This window comes from Mus pahari, chromosome 10 (genome assembly GCF_900095145.1).
Source record: "Mus pahari chromosome 10, PAHARI_EIJ_v1.1, whole genome shotgun sequence".
NCBI classification, from domain to species: domain Eukaryota; kingdom Metazoa; phylum Chordata; class Mammalia; order Rodentia; family Muridae; genus Mus; species Mus pahari.
The window spans coordinates 60,858,065-60,869,450 of record NC_034599.1 but is presented as its reverse complement, the minus strand read 5'-3'; the positions used below and the strand labels follow the sequence as shown (position 1 = coordinate 60,869,450).

At 41.1% G+C, this 11,386-nt stretch overlaps 2 protein-coding genes across 8 annotated transcripts in view; one reads left to right on the top strand and one right to left on the bottom strand.

Moving 5' to 3' along the window:
• Csnk1g1 (casein kinase 1 gamma 1) overlaps nucleotides 1–9,287 on the bottom strand; it is a 144,889-nt gene extending 135,602 nt beyond the window's left edge. For 6 of the 7 annotated variants that reach the window (XM_029542982.1, XM_029542981.1, XM_029542985.1 and 3 more), the window contains exon 1: nucleotides 9,127–9,287. The gene's annotated coding sequence lies outside the window, so the exon portion shown is untranslated. Of the gene's footprint in view, nucleotides 1–8,579; nucleotides 8,835–9,126 lie in introns of those variants that run through there. The other variant, XM_029542984.1, reaches the window with a different exon arrangement.
• A 245-nt stretch (nucleotides 9,288–9,532) lies between these two features.
• Trip4 (thyroid hormone receptor interactor 4) overlaps nucleotides 9,533–11,386 on the top strand; it is an 82,862-nt gene continuing 81,008 nt past the window's right edge. Inside the window, exon 1 of the mRNA XM_029543714.1 lies at nucleotides 9,533–9,848. The gene's annotated coding sequence lies outside the window, so the exon portion shown is untranslated. The remainder of the gene's footprint in view (nucleotides 9,849–11,386) is intronic.

Sequence of the window (11,386 nt, the reverse complement as noted above, 5' to 3'; positions counted from 1 at the left end):
AACTGAGTGGCCTTATTTACCACACAAGCCAGATAACATGAGCTCTATTTTGGGAACACAGGCACACAGGTGCCCTCTCACACATGTACGTACACACTCACACGCACAAACGCACAAAGTTTTCTTTTTTATATGTGTGTGTGTGTGTGTGTGTGTGTATCTATTTGTATGCAGTGTCCCCAGAGGACAGAGGAGAGCATAGATCCCCTGGAACTGGAGTTATGGGGCAGTTGTGAGCTGCCATGTGTGGAATACCAAACTTAGGTCATCTGTTAAAAGCAGCAAATGCTCTTAACTTCTAAGTCATCTCTCCAGCCCCAAGTAAAATAAAATAAAATACACAATTTAAAAACAGGCCAGTGAGATGGCTCAGTGGGTAAGGGCACTTGCTGCCAAGTTTGATGATCTAAATTCCACCCCCAGGTTGAACACAGTGGAAGGAGAGAACTGATTCTCACAAGATTTCCTCTGACCTCAACTCAACATAAGCACTATAGCATGGCCTCCCAAGCATGTGCTCTTAACATTTTCCTTGATGTTTTGTTTTGAGACAGTCTATTTAGCTCTGGCTGGCCTGGAACTTGCTGGGTAAGCCAGGCTGGCCACAAATTCAAGAGATAAATCTACTCATGTACCTATGGGCACTGGTACACATACATACACGTATCCCCTCCCCCCTCCCTCTCTCCTTCCCTCCTTCCCCTTTTCCTCCCTCTCATACTCATAAATATGTGCTCTCTCTCACTCTCTCTCACACATACACTTAAATAATTTTTTAAAGCCAGGCAGTAGTGGCACACGCCTTTAATCCCAGCACTTGGGAGGCAGAGGCAGGTGGATTTCTGAGTTGGAAGCCAGCCTGGTCTAATGGTCTACAGAGTGAGTCCTAGGACAGCCAAGGCTACACAGAGAAACCCTGTCTCAAAACAAAACAAAATATTTTTTAAAAAAGATAAGCAAGACAAAAAAGTTGAAAAATGTGATAAAGGGGCTGGCAAGATGGCTCAGCAGGTAAGAGCACCGACTGTTCTACCAAAGGTCCCGAGTTCAAATCCCAGCAACCACATGGTGGCTCACAACCACCCATAATGAAATCTGACACCCTCTTCTGATGTGTCTGAAGTCAACTACAGTGTACTCATATAAATAAATAGTAAAAAAAAAAAAAAATGTGATAAAGGACTTGTAACAATATACATATAAAATAAAACAAAAGGAAAGGAACTGAGGAGATGGCTTATTGGTAGAGTGAAGATCTAAACACCTTTTAAAAAGCCAATCAGATGACACATGCCTTTAATCCCAGCACTAGGGAAGCAAAGGCAGGTAGACCTCCGAGTTCCAGGCATCTGGAGCTACAAAATAAGAGACTGTCTCAAACAAACAAAACACAACGGCCAGGCACAGAAGTTCACATGTGTAATCTCCACACAGTGAAGGAAAAACACAAACAAAACACAACGGCCAGGCACAGAAGTTCTCATGTGTAATCCCCACACAGTGAAGGAAAAACAAGATCTCTGGAGTGGGGGCTGGAGAGATGGCTCAGCGGTTAAGAGTACTGACTGCTCTTCCAAAGGTCCTGAGTTCAAATCCCAGCAACCACATGGTGGCTCACAACCATCTGTAATAGGATCTGACGCCCTCTTCTGGTGTGTCTAAAGACAGCTACAGTATACTTACATATAATAAATAAATAAATCTTAAAAAAAAAAAAAAAAGATCTCTCGAGTGCTCAACCTGTGTTGCCAGGCACCTAACAGCCTGGTAAGTCCTCAGTTCAGTAAGAGACCCTGTCTCAAAACATAAAGTCAAAGGTTGGAGAGATGGCTTAGCAGTTAAGAGCACTGGTTGACCTTCCAGAGGATCTGGTTTGACTCTTAGCACCTACATGGCAGTTCACAACCGGCTATAATTCCAAGGGGTATGGCAGCCTCTTCTGGCCTCCAAGAGCATAAAACATACACATGTTTGCACAGACACACATGAAGGCAAAACATCCATGCTCATAAAACTAGCTAATTAAAACAAATAAAGAATAACTAACTGGGTGGTGGTGGCGGCGCACGCCTTTAATCCCAGCACTTGGGAGGCAGAGGCAGGTGGATTTCTGAGTTCCAGGCCAGCCTGGTCTACAGAATGAGCTCCAGGACAGCCAGGGCTATACAGAGAAACCCTGTCTCAAAAAACCAAAAAAAAAAAAAAAGAATAACTAATGATAGCCAACTTGGAGCTCTGGCCTCCATATCTGAACACACATCTACATACCCTAGCACTTAAGAAATGGAGTCAGGAAGAGTTCAAGGTTGGTCTCATCTACATAGTGAGTTCCAGGCCAGCCAGGGATACAGAGTTAGACCTTGTCTCACAAGAGGGGTGGGAGAAAGAAACTGAAATGGTAGGTATTTCTAAAAAGCCTTCAAAACCAAGCAAGGTAAAAACTATCTTAAAGATAATTATGGTATCTTTAATGCACCTTCAATTGTAAGAAATGCAGAGTACGGGGCTGGTGAGATGGCTCAGTGGGTAAGAGCACCCGACTGCTCTTCTGAAGGTCCAGAGTTCAAATCCCAGCAACCACATGGTGGCTCATAACCATCCGTAACAGGATCTGACGCCCTCTTCTGGAGTGTATGAAGACAGCTACAGTGTACTTACATATAATATATAAATAATAAATCTTTAAAAAAAAAAAAGAAATGCAGAGTACTAACGTAAAACATTAGGCAAAACTATTAAAAAAAGGAATTCTCTATACTATCTGTTCAATAATTCTATAAGTCTAAACTGTTAAAAATTATTAATATCCCAGCACTTGGGAGGCAGAGGTAGGCAGAATTCTGAGTTCGAGGCCAGCCTGGAACTACAGAGTGAGTTCCAGGACAGCCAGGGCTAGAGAGAGAAACCCTGTCTCGAAAACCTGCCTCCCCTACCAAAAAAAGGAACTGGGAACACACACAAGAAAACACAGCAAGGCATACACAGCCATACAATACAGGGCAGATGGTATCACTTTGGACTAAAGAAATTCTGGAAAACTAAAAGCAAAAATACTCCATCTTTCTACTATCCATCAGTCTTCTGTTTACTGGCATCTTACATCAGGATGACCACTAGGAAATGGACAAAAATTTCAACTGGGAAGCTGGAAGAAACTGTAATCTTTTGTGATTTAGAAATCAGAAATGAAATCTGATTATCATAAACATTCAAGTGTGCATTGTGTACATACACACATACTTCCTCATTGGTGATCAACAGTATTTCAAAATTATTAAAAGAGATGTATCACTATGATACTTTCATTGAGAGGCCCACAAGTTCTTTTACTAGAAGAGGAGCTATGTGGGGCAGGAATCAACACAGATGCAATGCTGTTTCCTAGAAAAGTTAGGCAGCATTTTGATGAAGACATCAAATTGTGGTAAGCACTAAGCACCGCCCAGGCACTCTAAGAGAGATGCTGTACCTAATTCTCTTTGGTGAAAAGAGCAACAGCTATTTTGTCTACCCTCCTTCTCTGGCCATGCTATAAAAGCCAAGAGAGAAGAAGCCTTTTCCAGCATGTCCACACCTCCATTGTGACAGGCAAAAAAAAAAAAATCACTATCCCTGGCATCCCAGCCCCACTTAACTATGCTGCCCACTTGAAGCTGCTAAGTGAGGGACAAACTACAATGGTGTAGGGATAGTCCATCTGTCTTCCTACCTCACCACAACATTCCTGCTGGAGACAAAGCATGAGTCTCTTCTGTCCAGATGGCTCTCTCTTCAGGCCATTTCTAGGACACCACATTAGTTCTCCTTTACAGCCTATCAAAGATACCTGGGTCTCTAAGGTCATGCTAAGTACCAACTAATATAACCTCAGCAAAGTATGCTTTTTCTCACTTCTGGAAACCTAATTGCCCCTGCTTGGGATTTATTTAGATTCAAATGTGCCCAGCACCTGCCTTGTCAAAAAAATCCAAATTGAATTGGGTATACATTTTAGATTAAAACTAAGCCATGGGTATACAGCTAAGGAAAAACTATTGTTACAAGTATAAATTAGAGTGTTTGTCACTAAATAAAAATTCTGAACAGACTTTTTTTCAGGTTGTGATCTATTGGATCAATAAAGATTTATTCTAATACCACCATTTATTCCAATATTCTCCTTTTTAAAAAAAAAAAAAAACGAAAAATAGCTTTCACCAGCAATTAGACTATAGTATGTGGAAATGACAAAAATGGCTTAGCAATACCAGATCTGGTGGCACAGGCCTGTAATCTCAGCACTTATGAGATAACACAAGAGGATCAAGTTTTAGGCCAGCCTTGATTATATAGCAAATTTGAAGCCATATCCAGAGAACATTAAATAATTCAACAATTACCTTTATGTATTACCTATTACTGTCCTCTATAACTCAACATAACAATCCACGTTATTTAGTTACATATTCACTGACAGTTGATATTATATAATCTAAATTTACTGAGGGTTTGTATTTCTGAAAAATAATCTGATGAATTCAAAGCTACAAACCATGGGAGGGGGAGGAAAGAAGGAATGTGAAACAGATGGCATCTCATTTTTACCCTGAGTCCATCTTGAACACAATCCCAATAATGTCAAAATCCAATTTAGCTTTCTAAATAAGAAATCTATAAAACTTAAAATGGTAATTCTCAAGTAAATTCACTCTTTTTCTCTTCCCAGCTTCTTGGAGATTCTATATTAGGCCCCAATGGACAGAGTTGCTGTGAAGAAAAAAAACTATCATTCTACAAATTCAAAGTTCTTCCAGGAAAGTCTACTATGTATGTAAAGCCACTGAAGCAGTTACTACCAAAACTGGTGACATTAAAACCTAACTACATTCTATTTTATATCTGAATACAAAGGTTATTTTATACACTAATATAAATATTAAAATTAATAACCTTAATATAAAGATTATTTACCTTAATTAGAAGCTAAATAACCATTTTCATAAAATACGGTGTAAGAAGGAACAAGCTCAGGAAGGAAAAGCCCCTTGGTTACAGTAAAAACAAAGTTAGTTTCTGGACTTTTTTTATTTTTAACATTTCCACAGTAATTCTTTTGTTCCAGATTTAACAGCACCACAACATAATTAACTATTGTGCTCATTCTATGATTCTACTATATTGTGCATATGTACAAATGTATGTGTCTGTTTCCTTATATATACCTCCTCTATTATGCCTAAACTTTTTAACATCATCAAAGAGCTGTTCAAGAAGGGTCAATAATTCTTAGAGTCCCTCACCAGCAAATTCCACAACTGACAACTACAAAGATCTCTGGCTCGGTCACATACTTCTTGTGGAAGAGATCACCATGGAAAGTATATCCAATGGTTTTGTATTTGTGGCATATAATTTAGGCAGAATTTTCACACCAAATAGCTATTATCCTATTCCTTATATGAAAATAAATGAATTAACATTTTATAAAAAGACAAGTAAAAGACAGACAGTGCTGAGAGCTAGCAAGAAAACATGACTTCAACTTTAAGTAATGAAAAATAACAACTCAAAAAACATAGCCGGGCTGGTGAGATGGCTCAGTGGGTAAGAGCACCCGACTGCTCTTCCGAAAGTCTGGAGTTCAAATCCCAGCAACCACATGGTGGCTCACAAACATCTGACATCTGTAACAAGATCTGATGCCCTCTTCTGGAGTGTCTGAAGACAGCTACAGTGTACTTACATATAATAAATAAATAAATCTTAAAAAAAAAAAAAAAGCCAAAAAAACCTAGATACCAACTTAATACTGTTCCCTTTAATAAGCCATTTGGAAATTTGAATCACCACAGCAAAAAGCCTCAATTAGAGCAAAACATAATTTCAACCCTGCTTTAAAAAGTTATTTAAAATTTCTCTCAATTTTATAAAAACGTATATAAAACTCTCTAAAAGGTCACACTAAATTGCAAAGCTTGTACCTACTTTTTATGTAAAAAATACTAAGGATGTTATTATATATTCAGCCCCTTTGAATATAAAGTATATCTGAAATGTTTTAAACTAACCACAGGGACTGAAGAGATGGCTCAGCTGTTAAAGGCACTGACTGCTCTTCCAGAGGACCAAGGTTCAAATCCTAGCACCTACATGGCAGCTCATAACTTCTGTAACTCCAAGATGTCACACAGACACACATGCAGGCAAAACATCAATGCACATAAAATAAAAGTACATAAAGTATATATAAAAGATTACTAACCACAAAGAAAACATGTTAGTTGAAAATCCAACAAAAGCTGTGGTGATGCCTGCTTTTAGTCCCAGCACTCGGGGAGCAGAGGCAAATGGATTTTTGTGAGCTCCAAGTAAATCTGCTATACAAAACAAGTTCTGAACCAGCCAAGGCTACACAGTGAAACCCTTTTCCAAGAAGAAAAGAAAAGCCCAACATAACAGGCCACAGAGGATAAACCAATCCATCAATCAATGGGGCTTGGAAGCACATGCCTTTAATCGCAACACTTGAGAGTCAAAAACAGGTGGATCTCAGTAAGTTCAAGGCCATCTTGATCTACCAAGGGAGTCCAGGACAGCCAAGGCTACACAGAGAAATCCTGTCTCAAACAAACAGGCTACAAAGAACCACAATTTTAAATCCACAAGGCAAATAAGCATAAGTCAATACTTCATTTTCTAAAATCATTTCTATATTCTGATTACTAATGATTTAGAAGGAGAAATTTATTGTATTTTCATTTATTTATTTTATAGTTTATATAAGAATTTTCTAGAAGTCAAGTGAGTTAGCATACAGCTGTAACCCCAACACTCAAGGGAAAAAGAGTATCTCATGATCAAGGCCAGCCTGAGTTTACATGATAAGACAGTCTCAAAATAACAAAACCAAACAAAATTAAGTTTTGCTAATATTATAATCTAACTAAGAAGAGTCAAGCAAGTGATGCTGACCTTGGAATTAAAATTACTATTTTATGCCCCAAGTTTAATTGCCATTAAGAAGACACGTGATTTAAGATTTAAGTAAGTACTTAGGTTTTTTATTTCAATCCATGCTATATCTAACACCATAAAGATTAACTGAGAAAAGCCTATAAAATGTACTTTGGTGGGCTGGTGAGATGGCTCAGTGGGTAAGAGCACCTGATTGCTCTTCCAAAGGTCCTGAGTTCAAGTCCCAGCAACCACATGGTGGCTCACAACCATCCATAATGAGATCTGACTTCCTCTTCTGGAGTGTCTGAAGACAGCTACAGTGTACTTACATATAATAAATAAATCTTTTTTTTAAAAAATGTACTTTGGTCATTTCAAAAAAATAAATATATTGTACTTAATATATGCTTTAGGAAACTATTGATAATTGTATTTTATGCTACTTATGATCAATTTCTAGGAGCTAAAGTTGTATCTCAATAGTGAAAACCGTGTGAGACTGTTCTGGACTGAATGCCCAGAACTACAAAATAAAGAATAATAAAGCCGGGCAGTGGTGGAACATGCCTTTAATCCCAACACTGGGGAGGCAGAGGCAGGCAGAGCTCTGCGAGTGCAATACAGCCTGGTCTACAGAGTGACTTTCTGGCCAGCCAGAGCTACACAATGAGACCCTGTCTCAAAGAAAAGGAAAAGAAAAAATTATAGATTGATAGATAGATAGATAGATGATTTAAAAAAAAAAAAACCTCAAATTCCCGCCGTATACTATTTGAATATTACCAGTTTCTTTTCAAAAATCCCCTTCCACTAAGTTGGGCTCCCTTAACTATGTTGACTAATGACAATCTTGAAATTCAAAGGTGTTTGTTTTAAATAGAGTTACATAAGGAATCACCGCTCTTTTGACACTGACTAGAATTTGATTCCTACTTGTGAGGAGGCTGAAACTCTGTTAGAGTCTATGACTTGACCAAGGTCAATAACTAGTAAGAGGCAAAGGCTGGGTTCACTCCCAGAATTATCTTTCTCAAAGCCAATACTTCCACTTGTACATAATCATCTCCCTAAAAGATTAAGAGGCAGTTCAATCATCGGAAGGGACTCTTATCCCTGTCTCCCTAAATGTTCACTAGTTATTCTAAGACATATACTATACTTCCTACAATTCAGTCACTTAAACAAAATGAAGATAGTATTTCTAATTCGTTTAAACCACAAAAGGATTACTGGCAGGTGAGAAAGAGGTTGGAAAAGACTTGCCTAAACATGTCTCATCTAGTCCTCTAAATATGGATTTCCTAGTGTTTTTTTTTTTTTTTAAGCATGCTCATTTACAAGGCTACGTTTGAATATAGTCAGATGCCTTCCAGTATTGCATTTTCTAAGAAAATTTATACCAGACACATATCGGTCTGGGAGACTACTAGAATATGCCATTCTGGCACTTTGCAAATATCCGAAATATCATCCGGGGGCAACAAACCCAGTTCCACACTCTTGTTTTACGACGTGATGCGTACCCACTTGGGGGGACATAGCTCCTATAGGGCGCCCTGCCGAGAGAGCAATAAAGGAAGAAGCGGGGGAAGCGCACGGAAGTTGGGTGGAGGGAGGTCTCGTTACCCACTCTTCTGCCCTACCTCTGCCAAGGGCGGCTCCACGGTGCCCAGCCGATACGAAACCCTTACAAGCCCTCGAAGCCCAGCTCTGTCCCAACAGAGAGTCCGGGACGCGGACAATGTGAGGCACAGGATGACCACAGCCACCTCTCTAAGTCTATACCCTTGATTTCGGCCCTGGATGATGCTCCCCCTTCTTTTCGGAGCTGGCACTCCAGGTGGGAAACTCCCGGTCTGCATTGGCCGAAGTCCCTGCTTCAGAAAGGGCGCCTCCTGCGACCGGGTCTACCCCGCAACCCGCAACTCTCTGCACGCAGGGACCCTGGTCCCTCTGTCCCGCCCCCGCAACCCTCCACCGACAGGCCCGCGCCCCACCCGGGATCCCGGAGTCCACTGCCCCGCCCCAGCGAAGGGCCCCCAAAGCCCTCCCCCTCCTCTCTCTCTCTCTCTCTCTCTCTCTCTCTCTCTCTCTCTCTCTCACACACACACACACACACACACACACACACACGCACACACACATCTCAGACTCCAGTCTCCCAGACCCAGTCGAAGCCAGAGTACCTACCTAAATCAGCGGTGCTCCAGTGTTCCAAGGGGGCGGGCGCGGTCCCCTCCCCGAGGCGCCGACTGCTTCCCTCAACCACCCCTTAAGCCGCAGCTTTGCTTTCCCAGGAGCGGGAGGGAGCGGAGGAGGCGGAGGGGAGGGGGAAGACGAGTTGAGGGGCGGCCGAGCCAAGCCGGAAGTACTAATGCTAGTCCCACCCACCTCCTGGAGCTGCAGAGCATCCTCGCTCTTCTGATAGGACAAACTCCAGCCGTCGCTGTGAAATTCAGATCACCACTTCCGGGTCGTTAATGCTGCGGCCCCTCCTTAGCAACAGCGTGGGGTTGCTAAGCGGAAGTGCCTTTCAATACCCACCCCCCACCCCCCATTTCTTCGGGGACTGTTAGTAAGTAGGATGGGAGCTTCGTTTTCTCATTTGTTAATGTGTTTAGGCCTTTAGTTTACAAGGTTAGGCCAGGTAGACCCTTCGCTGCTGTAGGTAGTGGGCCAAACGTAGCTGCTTCCCTCAGCTAGTCTCCACGCCGGCGCCAAACTACACACACCTCCTCGAATCCTGGGCCAACTCGGCGGCTCCTCCCAAAGCTCCTCTCTCCGGCCCCTTGCGGGAGTTTCTTTCTCACTGTCTAGCAAGCATCTCCCTCTGGTGGATTTCCTGTCCTTTCAACCAGACTTTTGCATGCATTTCGTTCTGAACCGGCTCCAGAAATCTAACAGTGAAGTGGGTAAGAAAAGTTTTGTCTTACCTTGTCTTTCTTTCTTTCTTTCTTTCTTTCTTTCTTTCTTTTAAGGATTTAACGTTTTTATGTGTGACCTGAAAATAACCTAGCTATATTTGAGTTCATGAAAATTGACCAGAGTAATATTATTATTATTGTTCCATAAAACAACGGGGGATGGGGGAGACCAAAGAATGCCGGTAATCACGCTTGAGTAGGAAGACAACTAATCCTCCAGTCAGAATAAACCACCATACCTATACTGTGACTAAGAAAGGTGTCCATAAAAACCCTCATTTAGGCTAGGGATTTAAGTCTGTGGTACACTTGCCCAGCATGCCCAAGGTCTTTAGTTCCATTCCCAGGCATGGAAGAAAGGGAGGGAGGCGAGGGGACTCATTTACTGGACATGATAAGCAGACCTGTAATGCTTAGACTCGAGAGGAAAAGAGAGGATAGAGGATAGTAACTCCAAGGCCTAGACTACATGGTCAGTCCCAGTTTTTAAATATTTTACCTAACATACCCGAGGCATAGATTCAACCTTTAAAAAAACTGGAAAACTGGGCTGGTGAGATGGCTCAGTGGGTAAGAGCACCCGACTGCTCTTCCAAAGGTGCAGAGTTCAAATCCCAGCAACCACATGGTGACTCACAACCATCCTTAACAAGATCTGACTCCTTCTTCTGGAGTGTCTGAAGACAGCTACAGTGTACTTACATATAATAAATAAATAAATCTTTAAAAAAAAAAAACTGGAAAACTATGGTGGGGACCAAAGCCAACAAAATAACCCTCTGTAACGACCCCTATAATTATAGTAATTATATTTTTAGAGAAACCTGGGAGGGGGGATAAAACCATCACTTGACTGTATTATTTTTTGAGTCAGAATCTCACTTTGAAGCCCTGGCTGATCTAGTAATGTCTGTGTAGACCAGGCTGTCCCAGAATTCAGAGACCCACCTGCCTCTTCTCCTGAGTGCTGGGATTTAAAGCTTTCACTACCCGGATGGACAGGCTTTCCTTAACTTTAACTTCTGAATTTTTCTCCTCTGCATCAGTGGAAACACTTGCAACTAAAAGACCCAATTTTATTGGTCACAAAATTACTGGTAGAATGTTGTTTACCTCAGGTAAGACAGAAAACTAATTTTGGTAATTGAAAAGTAACCCTAGGCCTTTTCATTTCCTAATCATAGGATGGCATTAAATTGATCCAACCTAGGCAGTCAACTCTGCAATGCTTTTAAGAAACCACTTTAGGCTCAAATGTGCCAGCAGTTTGTTGTTTAATAAGTGTAAGATAGTTCCATTCCCACCCCCCACCATCATTGTGTATACACTTGGAAATACACACACACACACACACACACACACACACACAAAATCTGGGTCAGTGATGAGTGATGTGTTACAATAGTTTAGTATTTCACCTGCCAACAGGTCTAAATTCCAAACTTTAAATTCTAAAATAAATACAAGTCCAACATGCAACAGTTTATAATACGTCTAAAGAACTAGAACATGGTTTTTTTTTAATA